The sequence below is a fragment of the Uranotaenia lowii genome, chromosome 3 (genome assembly GCF_029784155.1).
Source record: "Uranotaenia lowii strain MFRU-FL chromosome 3, ASM2978415v1, whole genome shotgun sequence".
NCBI lineage: Eukaryota > Metazoa > Arthropoda > Insecta > Diptera > Culicidae > Uranotaenia > Uranotaenia lowii.
Window position 1 is genome coordinate 160,912,144 of NC_073693.1, and position 10,980 is coordinate 160,923,123.

At 34.7% G+C, this 10,980-nt stretch overlaps 1 protein-coding gene across 8 annotated transcripts in view; it reads right to left on the reverse strand.

Moving 5' to 3' along the window:
* Window positions 1-10,980, reverse strand: part of LOC129756171 (protein furry) — a 347,173-nt gene that overhangs the window by 145,193 nt on the left and 191,000 nt on the right. The window lies entirely within an intron of this gene.

A 10,980-nucleotide genomic window follows, 5' to 3' on the forward strand; every position in this document is an offset into this window, starting at 1 on the left:
TATAACTACGTCAATATCCTAAAAACAATGAACAGTTCATATGGACGATTCCTTTTTCCGACCCCTGTCTTGAAATTGGATGCTTGGAATCAATTGCTCATCCCTTAAAACTCCCGTGCCCCAATATTCATCTCAATCCGATGCATAATGACGTCAACATCGCGAAAACAATGAACAGTTAATATAGACGACCCCTTTGGCCGACCCCTGACTAAGATTTGAATCAATTGTTCGTCCTTAATAGCTCCTATGTGCAAATTTCCATCACAATCCGATGTATATTAACGTCAATATCACAAAAATTTTGAAAAGTAATATGGATGACCCCTTTTGCCGGCCCCTTTTACTTAATTCGTTACCTAAAATCGATTGCCCGTCGCTCCAAACTCTCGTGTACCAATTTTCATCTGAATCCGGTGCATAATAACGTCAATATCGCATAAACAGCGAATAGTTTATATGGACGACCCCTTTGGCTGGTCCCCGACTCCGCATTTTATACCTGGAATTGATTGCTCGTCATTAAAATTTCCTATGTGGAAATTTTCATCTCAATCCGATTTATAATAACGCCAATATCGCAAAAATATTAAACAGTTGATATGGACGACTCTTTTTGCCGACTCCTGACCCAAAATTCAATACCTGAAACCAATTACTCATCTCTCAAAACTCTCATGTGCAAATTTTCATCACGATCCGACGAAAAATAACGTCAATATGGCGAAAACAATTTTTGTCTTGTATGGACGACCCCCTTGAGAAGGGGTCATCCAAAAAAAATGAAAACATTTTTCATCATTCCTGGTCCTAATGAGCATCAATGCCAAATTTCAGCTCTCTAGTTCTAAAGACGACTGAGTCTATAGAGGACAAACAAACAAACCCACAGAAATTGCTTTTTATTTATATAGATTCATCCAAACCAAAAAATTATGGAGATTTTTAACCTCAGATTTAACACTTTTCAAACAAAAAAGACAAAAGTTGACAACTTTTAAAAATAAGTGGGAAGTTATGTTTTTAGTTAAATTAAGTTTCGGATGATGTGAAAAATGTTATTTTTCTTCCTTAACTTATTATTTTTTGAATACACCTTTATCTTTCCAATGAAAGGAGTTTGTATGTTCCATTAGACTGAGTCGATTTGGTGTTATTTTTGAATTTCTCAAACCCTGGGGTCTCAAAAGCTTCGTCTTGGTCCAAAACTCATTCATGATTTTTTGTAGAATTTTTAAGTAACGTTTACATGAGTAAATTTGAACTTTTAGGTTTGTATGGGAACATTGAGTATTTTGTTCTGAAAAATCAACATCGTTTTCAGGGTGGCCAGCGAGTTTCCATTTTCAAATTCCCGGTTTTCCCGAATGAAATTTTATGGTTTCCCTCGTTTCAAAATGCGCGAATAAATATGTTCATTTGACAAAAACTGAAGATGTGTTTATGCAAGTTGAATGTAAAAGTGTGAGAGGACTTAATTATTTTTAGTTCAATCTTTAAACTCAAAAGTTATTCGAATTATGGTGATCGTAATACGGTAAGAAAATAAATCCAGTTATCCGAACCTTAACCGAAAATTGTTACTTTCTTTTCAGTCTTTCATACCATCTTGGTTTTTTAAAAGAGGAACTGCTATATTTTTATTATTCGCATGGATAAATCATAGTTTTGATATGATGCCATCCCGATCAGGAGAGCATATCAAAATAATAACTCAAGCGTATCTCACCAAGATATTTTCATCTGATTCAGTTATAATTAAGTACTACAAATTTTCGATTTTAAGTTTCTCCAATCTGAATTATATCTTATTCTGATTGACAGACTTGAATGGGGTTGAGCTCATTTTCATTGATCAAGATTTTTTTCGAATTCTCCTACAATTAAATAATTATATCTTATTTTGATATACGTGCAACTTTTTCTGAAACACGAACATCGAAGTCAACGGCCAAAACCGTACGTTTATGAGTTTCGCTAAACAGATTCATAAAATTGAATCCAAGTTTTGGGTAACCAAAAATGGGGAATGGTTTTAGCAAATTATTTGGTTTATTGACATTCCACTAGAAAATTTTCTCGAAGCACTCATATCTTGATAAGTTATAATTGTGATAGGTTTTGTTCTGCCCAATATCAAACTATGCTATCTGAACGAGATATAATCTTGTAAGGAGCATATCTAAAATTGATATAATTTAGCTATGATCGCATAGATTTTTTAATATAATTTGAGATATTTTAACATCCTACGAGTACTGAATAATAACTCATTTAATTAAATTAAATATTAGTATCAAAATATATCATCTTGATATAATTTAGTTTTTCCCTCCTGATCGGGATATAATACTTTTAAAATTTTAAGTTGAAATTCTAAATTTTTCTATTGAAATCTATAGACTAACGTTCTGATATTTTTTCTTCTAAAGCTCTTAAAACAGATTCAGATGAACCTTATTCATGATAAACAATCTAATATTTTATTTCGGTTCTCATGTTGAATACTGAATGCGCTTAGTTCTAGATTATATGTCCTATCTCAAAAATGCATGTTTTTATTCGAATTTTTATGTAATCACACAAAAACTTGTTCTTTAGTTACATATTCTGTCTTCTGTGCGTTTATCAATTAACCGAATAAAATGGTGGCATCTTTTTTTTCTGGCATTTTTCCCGCATGGGACAGTTCCCAGTTTTCAAAAGTTAAAATTGAGCAAAATATTAAAAGAAAATATTCTCGCAACCAGACTAAATAAGTTCTTCGAGGTCATGTCGTTTTTCAGAAATTTAATTTTGATTTTCAAACTTACGTTTTTGACAGCTTTTCGTGTTTTAGTACATAAAACGCAAACATAATATTTGATATTATTTTAGATTTTTTTTTTAATGTTTTCTTAATGAAATGAAAATTAGAAGTATGGATTATTATTTCTGATTTTTGAGGTACTGTAAACTAAATTGAAATCAGCTGAAAATAAGTAAAGCCACGTCAAAAAAATTCTCATTGTTCAATCTCTTTAAAAACTAACATTGACCATTAGATTTTTGTAAAAATAGCTTTTCCCGTTCACTTATTTCTTCATTCAGCTTTTTAAGTTATATTTTTTTCCAAATATTCGCAAAGAAAGTGCACTATGGTAAAAATCTTTAATTAATTAACGCTATAAAAACTAACTACCAAGACTTAACGTTTTCAAACTTCACAGTTGTAAAACGTTTATTAAATTTAAAAACATTTTTATATTCACTGCAGTGCACAATATGCTTGGGCAAAGAAATAAGCTAAGTTTGTGGTCGAGACATCTCGACTTTTCAAATATTCTCGACTTTTCTCGGCATTTTACTAATTAATATAAAATCCCGACATTTTTATGCTCCTCCCAAATCCCAAACAATCTTGGAATAAACGACTAAGAGAAAGTTCAGTCATGATGATATGGATGTATTTTGGGATTTAATAATCCATACAAATTTTTCCCGGTTTTGATTTGAAATTCCCGGTTTTTTCCCGGTTTTCCCGGTCTCATTTTAAAATTCCCGTTTTTTTCCGGTTTTCCCGATTTTCCCGGTTCGCTGGCCACCCTGGACAAATTATTAAATTCCTAAGGGACTAACTTTTTTGCCTAATAAGATACGAGGTTACGGTCTTCGATAAAGTTGTTCAGCGGAAAATTTGCCTAAGGAATTTTATAAATTGGCACAAAAACTGTCCGCTGGCTCGATTCCACAGAAGAAACAAAAACGATGTTGATTTTTCAGTACAAAATACTCAATTTTCCCATACAAACCTAAAAGTTCAAATTTATTCATGTAAACGTTACTTAAAAATTCTACAAAAAATCATGAATGAGTTTTGGACCAAGACGAAGCTTTTAAGACCCCAGGGTTTGAGAAATTCGAAAATGACCCCAAATCGACTCAGTCTAATGTTCCATATCAAAAGTTTTTTTTTTCAACTGTATAATTAAGCTACATACATAGAGCTTTTTTGTTTGAAGTATTAAGCTAGACAGTGGTTTAACACTCGAAAAACTTCATCGTGTATTTTTATTTTGGTCAATTCACCTAAAAGAGAAATATTAAATATATATATTTTTATTTTTGAATTATCATTTGATCGCAACGACATCTTCACAAAAAATCAATTTCAACAAACTGTGTTGTAGCTCTAGCTTTCGAAACGAAACATTCTTAACTTTCTTTCGAAAAGAGTTTCGAGGGCTAGTTTGTATCAGAATGTTTTGACAGTTGTAAAACTCTACAGCTTCATTGAAGATCTAAATTCACTATCTTGAAGTTTTAAGGAACGTTTTGAGTAATTTCAATTTAAATCTGCAATATCTTTGAAGGTTGCAAACTTTTACTAACAAAAACATATGCATTTGAAAGTCATTCTAGATGAAGTCATCTCAGGATGATTCAAAACATTTCAGAGATACGAAAATAAATTTGAGGAAAATTTGTTTTTATGAGGTTAAGTTGATCCAATAAAAATTAGTTTTATTGTGCTTCCTTTCCACGATGATTTTTTATCGAAAACTTTTTATGAGCAAGGTTTTAGTCAATTTTAATGAGCATCTTTTGTGGGAAACAATTTAGCAATATTCGTTTTTGGTTTGGAGTTATGGAAAATATATTTTTTTCCTGAACATAACGTTTATTAAGCATTTAACTTAAATATCTAAGTAATAATGTGCCGAGGGCCAATTCAATTATTGGGAACAGGATTATTGGAGGAAATAGGAAGAGGAAGGAGGTGAGAAGGAAGGGTTATTTGGGTGTCTCTGGTGGCCGCCGCGCCTGTGCATGCTGTGCGTCACGACTGATCGAGAAGAGTTTGTAACCATATCTTCGCGAACAACTTCTAGTGACGAAGTTGCAGGAAGAGAGGTTAGAAGAGGGGTCCTTTTTCTAGGCGGTGATTCTGAGTCCAAACTGGTGATATCAGTCTGGATAGATTGTTGCGGTGCTGTTGGAGTGTGCTGTTTTTCAAATGTTATTTTCTGGTTCTGGCTCGTTTGTTGGATTGGTTCTTCGTTTTTGTTAACTTGCTGCTGATGTGTTGTACTCTTTTGTGTTTGGTTGGTTTTAACTGCATCCGCGTAGCTGGTTGTGTTGCTGCTCGTGTGTACCATTCGTCGGGCTTCGTAGATCGTGATGTTTTTATCGGTGCTGAGTTTAAGAGCTGTCGATTCTGCTGTCCATATGGGACACTTTCTATCCAAAGGGTAATGACCTGTTGTTTTGCAAGCATTGTCGACATAATAAAGGCTGCGAGTCGAGTAATAAATTCGTGTGCGAACGCGTAGGAATCCGAAATTGATAAATTCCGGGATAATGGTGCTGTTGATCGTAAGAATTAACGTTTAGGTACCTATGATTCCAGTAGTGGTTTTTTTTTTGTAATGCGGCGAACATCAATAACTTTTTGAGGCGAGAAGTCTTCCAACAAGACTTTATCATCCATTCCATCCACTTCTCGGCAGGTGACGACTAGTTTCCGTTGATTTAAGCATGGATGACGACCAATCATGATCGGTGTACCGTCTAATAGGGTGGTCAATGTTGTCAGCAATCTTCCTTGGTTTTTGTTCCTGATCTTAAGCACGTACCAGTTCCGGGATTTTTCGAAGAAAGCTCCTTCAATTTTACCCGCAAAGTTCTCGATGGAACGTCCAATCAAGAACGGTTTTTTTGGCAGTTGTTTTCCTTCAGCACCTTGAAGCGTCAAATAATATGTAAACTTTGGGGATCCATCCATTCCGGAATTGTCCGGTTAGGATGGTCACCCGGTGATGGGCTCATCACCACGCACTCTACAACACCTTATCGATGGAAAAAAATCGTTGCCTTTTGAGCGATGATCGAGAGTAAAATAGGTCCGATACCGACGAAGGCCAGAAGCAAACTCCCTATGGAAAATATTGCACGACTACATTTAAAGCAATACTTCGCTAGGCACCAGCAAATAGTCGTTAAATGCGATAAAATACGCTCTTATTCATTTTTTAAAAGGTGCTTCTTATCATAATTTGTGAAAATGCACACATTTGCATAAAAGTTTCATGAATTATTTCCCAAGCAATCAAAAGTTACAGATTTACTAAAACGAAGGCTTTGAAAGTTACATATTGGCAGAAAAAGAGAAACAACTATTCCTTTGAGTGAATTTTATGAACTCATTTATGAACTTGCAAGTTGCAAAAGTGATTTATATGTACGTTGTACGAGACTTGAGTCACAAGCAGAATACAAAAGTGCACAAAAGTACTCAAAACGGGATTCAAAAGTTACAATAAGTTCATTGAGGTGCTATCACCACTTCGAGTTTTAGTGGTGGCCTTGTGGTAGCGTGTTTGATTGTCACCGTGCAGGTCAGGGTTCGATCTTGAAGCCGGACGAGTTTTTTTTTAATAAAAATTTGATTACTTAAGTTACCAACTGATGCGATATTTATATGTATGATGGTGGAAAAATGCAATCGAGCAGCAAATTGACGAATCTCGGCAAAGCGAAATTTGATGAGTTTGGAGCGCGGCGCGTGGCATCATGGCGGCACTATATACTGAACATCTAAATAAAAATGAATGTTTGTCTGTCTGTTCCCCATAGACTCGGAAACTACTTAACCGATCATTGTGAAATTTGGTATCTGAGAGTTTATGAGGCCGGAGATGGTATCTATAATAGTTACAAACCACTCCGACTTAAGGGAGAAGGGACTCAAATACAGAATTTTCAGAATGGTGACACAATCCATACAACTACAAGGAATTTTCTTCAAATTTTCTACAAAACCAAATTATAAGATGATTCATTGTTTTGGTTGCTTAGTTTTGATATATTCAGTTGATTAATGGTATTGATTTTTTTTTTTAGCTGAAAAGACGGGATATATAAAATCTATACAAAAAGTGTCAGAACTCAAAAATTTATCAAGCAAGTCTCGAGCAACAGATTCTGAATACAAAATAACCCAGCTTTTCGATTTTTTTGAATATTGATAGCATGCAATTTTGTGACAAACGAACACAAACACACAGAAGGGAGGAGCCTAATGTAGCATGGGAGGATTTTTGATAAGGAAAAATATTTTTCTCAGAACACTCCCTCTTTAGAATGGATGATTTTAAAACTAATATTTAGATACAAGAAATGTTTCTAAGGTGATTTTGTTCCGCTCACGGGATAGAAAGGGGAAGGTTGGAGCCCATGATTTTTTTCGCATAACTCGAGAGCTTTTCGAATAAATGAAACCAAAATTTACAAGGGAGAGTTTTTGGTTACGAGAAATGCTTCTATCATAAACAAACAACCCACAACGATGCAAAGATATATGGTTGCTAAACTCACCCACGCACATACCCCCAACACCGACAACTTCTAGGGGAGGAGCGGGCTATATGCGCCTATTAAGCAGAACACTGATTTAATCAAATATCACGTTGAATATGTGTACAAAAACTATATACACGTGTGCAAGCATCTGTTTTCTATACAATGGAGTAATTTTTAAGTTAAAATTTTCTTCTGTTTCCAAGAAAACGATTTTATTGTAAGTGTTGTCTAAAATGCCGAACCTTAAACCGTGCGGGCTAAATGCGCCTATTTATGTTTTGAACAAAATTTCTGTTTTTTGGGCAATATTTCCGTATGATTTCATTGAAACTGCTAGAAAGTAATAATTTCCGTACGACAAAGCTGAAGTTTCATAAAAATCTAGGTATATTATAATTTTGTGGAATAAAACAAAAGTTAGGGTTGCCATACTATGGAGGCAGTTGCTCCATGAGAAAAACTTCATCAAATCTGTCTTTAGATCTTCAATTCATTCTTAAGATGTCATTCAGAGCTTAGATTTGAAGGTTCAGTGATAAAAATCATTTATTTATTCTATTTAACCTGTTATTTTAGGATGGAGGCATTTTACAAACATGATGGGGGCATACAAAAACACTCTATTATTCCACTAAATAATCATTATTAAACGTCCACAAAAGCTGAAATATGTTTAATTTCTTAAGTTCATTTGAGTAAGAAACAAAAACCATTCTAGTTTTTGTTTTAAACTTCTTTACGTATAATTTTTAAAAGTCGAAATATTACATCAAAATGTATTAAAACCTTGTATGATTTTATAATTTTTTTTTAGTTTATAAATTCATAAAATTCATTCTTGCCTTATGTTCTAAGCGTATCACCCTTAAAATGCATTGGTCAGATAAGCTGTCTAGCCAGCCATTTCGCCAAACAGCCGTAGGGTCATTTAACCCGATAGGCCCATTTAGGAAACCTTTCCCCTACAGGTTACAACCGCTTGCTTGGGTTCAAAACGCGTGCAAAACTAGTAGACTTATGAATGGATAAGCGAACACAATGACAGCAGTAAGTGGAAAACTTGTGTAGAGCTAGGTTGCTTCGTTATAAGATTGTTTCAGCCAAAAAGACCGAATTTAGTTATTGCAAAAATTTATCTAAGACTTCAAATGCAATAAACTACTTGAAAACTTGATAATCCTTAATGTGTTGATAGAACAGTTCTACAGATGATTTTTTTACAAATTTTCATATTCAAATCAATTTTTACAAATTATCAAAACACTTTGATGAAGGAGTCCCTTGTTAATATCCAAAATATAGAAATTATTTGAACTTTGAAGATATCTATTGTGGTAATTTAAAGGAAAAATAATCAAATTTCTTTAATTAGTAAGTATTTTACCGACAAAAATAGCCATTGATTATCTTAAAAAAATTTGGCTAGTTTGCCAGGCCTTTGGTTGATTTCTCTAGAGTGTCTCTAATTTGGATGATAAAAATATAGACAATTGTCAACGTGCTATAAAATTATTCTTGGATTGTTCAAAATTCCAATTTTTGTATTTAGGTAGTTGGATTTGGTCGGTTTTTGTAAGAATATTTGTCGGATTTTTCGATGAAGCGACACGAAAATCAATGGAAGATGCGATGCGGAGATTCTGTACCATTCAGAAAAAATAGAGGTGATCCTCGACGAAGAAGATCTTCGAACGAAATCAGAGCAAAAAGAATCCGACGGTCAGCGGGAAAAAACGAGTGAGAGCCAAAATCGCCAAGCGTGAAGCAGAGATAGACGAGGCAGCGTCCCAGATCAAGGAGGTCTACTGTGCAGCGAAATTTTCCCTGGTAGCCTTCAACAGAAGAGAACAATCTCAATCGAAGAGTCAGTTTTGTCCACAAACTCGGTTATGTTGCGTGTTTCCGAATTTCAGCGGTAAAATTCGAGAACGGGTCACCTTCCGGGACATGTTCCAGAGCCTCATCCACAACGACGGCCAGCTTTCCCAAATCAACTTATATGTATCCGGTTCGAAGGACCAGGTACTCCCTATAACCGAGCCGACGAGGCTGATAAAAGTACAAGACCGATGTTGATCGTTTGAAGGTTGCGGCGAACTGATTTTATTGACTGTAAACAAATCGAGCACGATCAGAAGCGATCGGTCGTCAGAGAGTGAGTGCTCACTCTCTCTTGTATATTCGTTGGGGTGGCTCTCACTTAATGGCATTTTTTTTTATCCCGATTCTAAACAAAAATGTTGCTATTAAAATTGAATAATTGAAGAATCGTATTTTTTTTTTATTTTTAGCATGCCTACGCCATCTTGAGCTTGGGCTTCGAATGTATCACAAGCACTCCAGATTGGTCGGTTTTATCTCAGCTTTCCCGGATATTCAGTAAACATTTCGAAACAAGCCCGGTCCGGTTTTCGTGGAAAACTGCAAAGATATTGTCTGCATTTATTTACATTATTTATAAAATTCTACAGAAAAAAACTCAAGGTATGTTTTGATTTATGGGTCCAAAAGCTTGTTTACACAGCAAAAAAAGAAGTGTGATATTACATCAAATACCTGCACACAACTTGAGTCGCAAAAGGTACCTAATTTTACATTGTCTTGATGTACCCGGCTGTTTGGAGACAAAGAATATGTTTCGTACTGCTGATCCATATGGGCCAAATTTCCTAAAAAATGAAAAATAATGAAATTATTTTTCAAGCTGTGGGTTTGCTTATATTTTTGATTAATTTTGGTAGTACTTACAAGCCAAACAAATACAGCTGAGGTCCGTAATCCGTTTCTTAATTTTTGAAATGAAATCAAATTTGAACGTCAACAAAGGAAAATATTGACTACTTGATGCGATATCACATAGAAGGTTGTGATGTTACACTTCACGACGTATTCGAGTTGTGTACATCATTTAGATGTATTATTGCAACAGAAATCCGTAATCCCCAGAAATTACATCGTCCATCGTTACATTTTTTTTTGCTGTGTAGAGTTGTTTTCATCAGAATAAACATTAACAAATTTTTTGAATGACATAATATGAACACCTTGACAGACAAATTTAAATTATGTTTTCTCATGAAACTTTTGCGAACAACGCTTGGATTTTATTCGAATTTGTCCGGATATTGGTCGGTTTTTTATTGGAAAGTTTGAACTAAAATGCCCGTTTTTTACCAGGGTTTTGAAAAAAAAACTCGGATTCCCCCGGTGCGAGTACCTACGTGAAACAAGAATTCGGAAATGTTCAATGCATCATCGATCAAAGATCAGCCGCCGACTGTCACAGTGGTCATTCTCTAGACCGGCGATCGAATCTTATAAACCGGAGATCATGAGATTGAATCTCGGTCACGGCATACATAGTACTTATTCTGTGGGATGTGGTTTTGAGCATGTACAAGATGCTAGCCATCATATCCTAGAAAGATGTACATACGTTTAGGTTAAGTAATTAGATGTCTTAAAAGAAACATCAAGTATTGCTGAGATTCGCTATAGCCTATAGGTGTATTCTTTTTATATTAAAAAGATAAGTGAATTTAAAGACATTCTTCACTGCTGATTGTGAATTTCGATTCTAGTTGCTGTACAATTCATCACATTTGACTTACGAGCCTCTCTGACAGGCGTCGAAAGGTT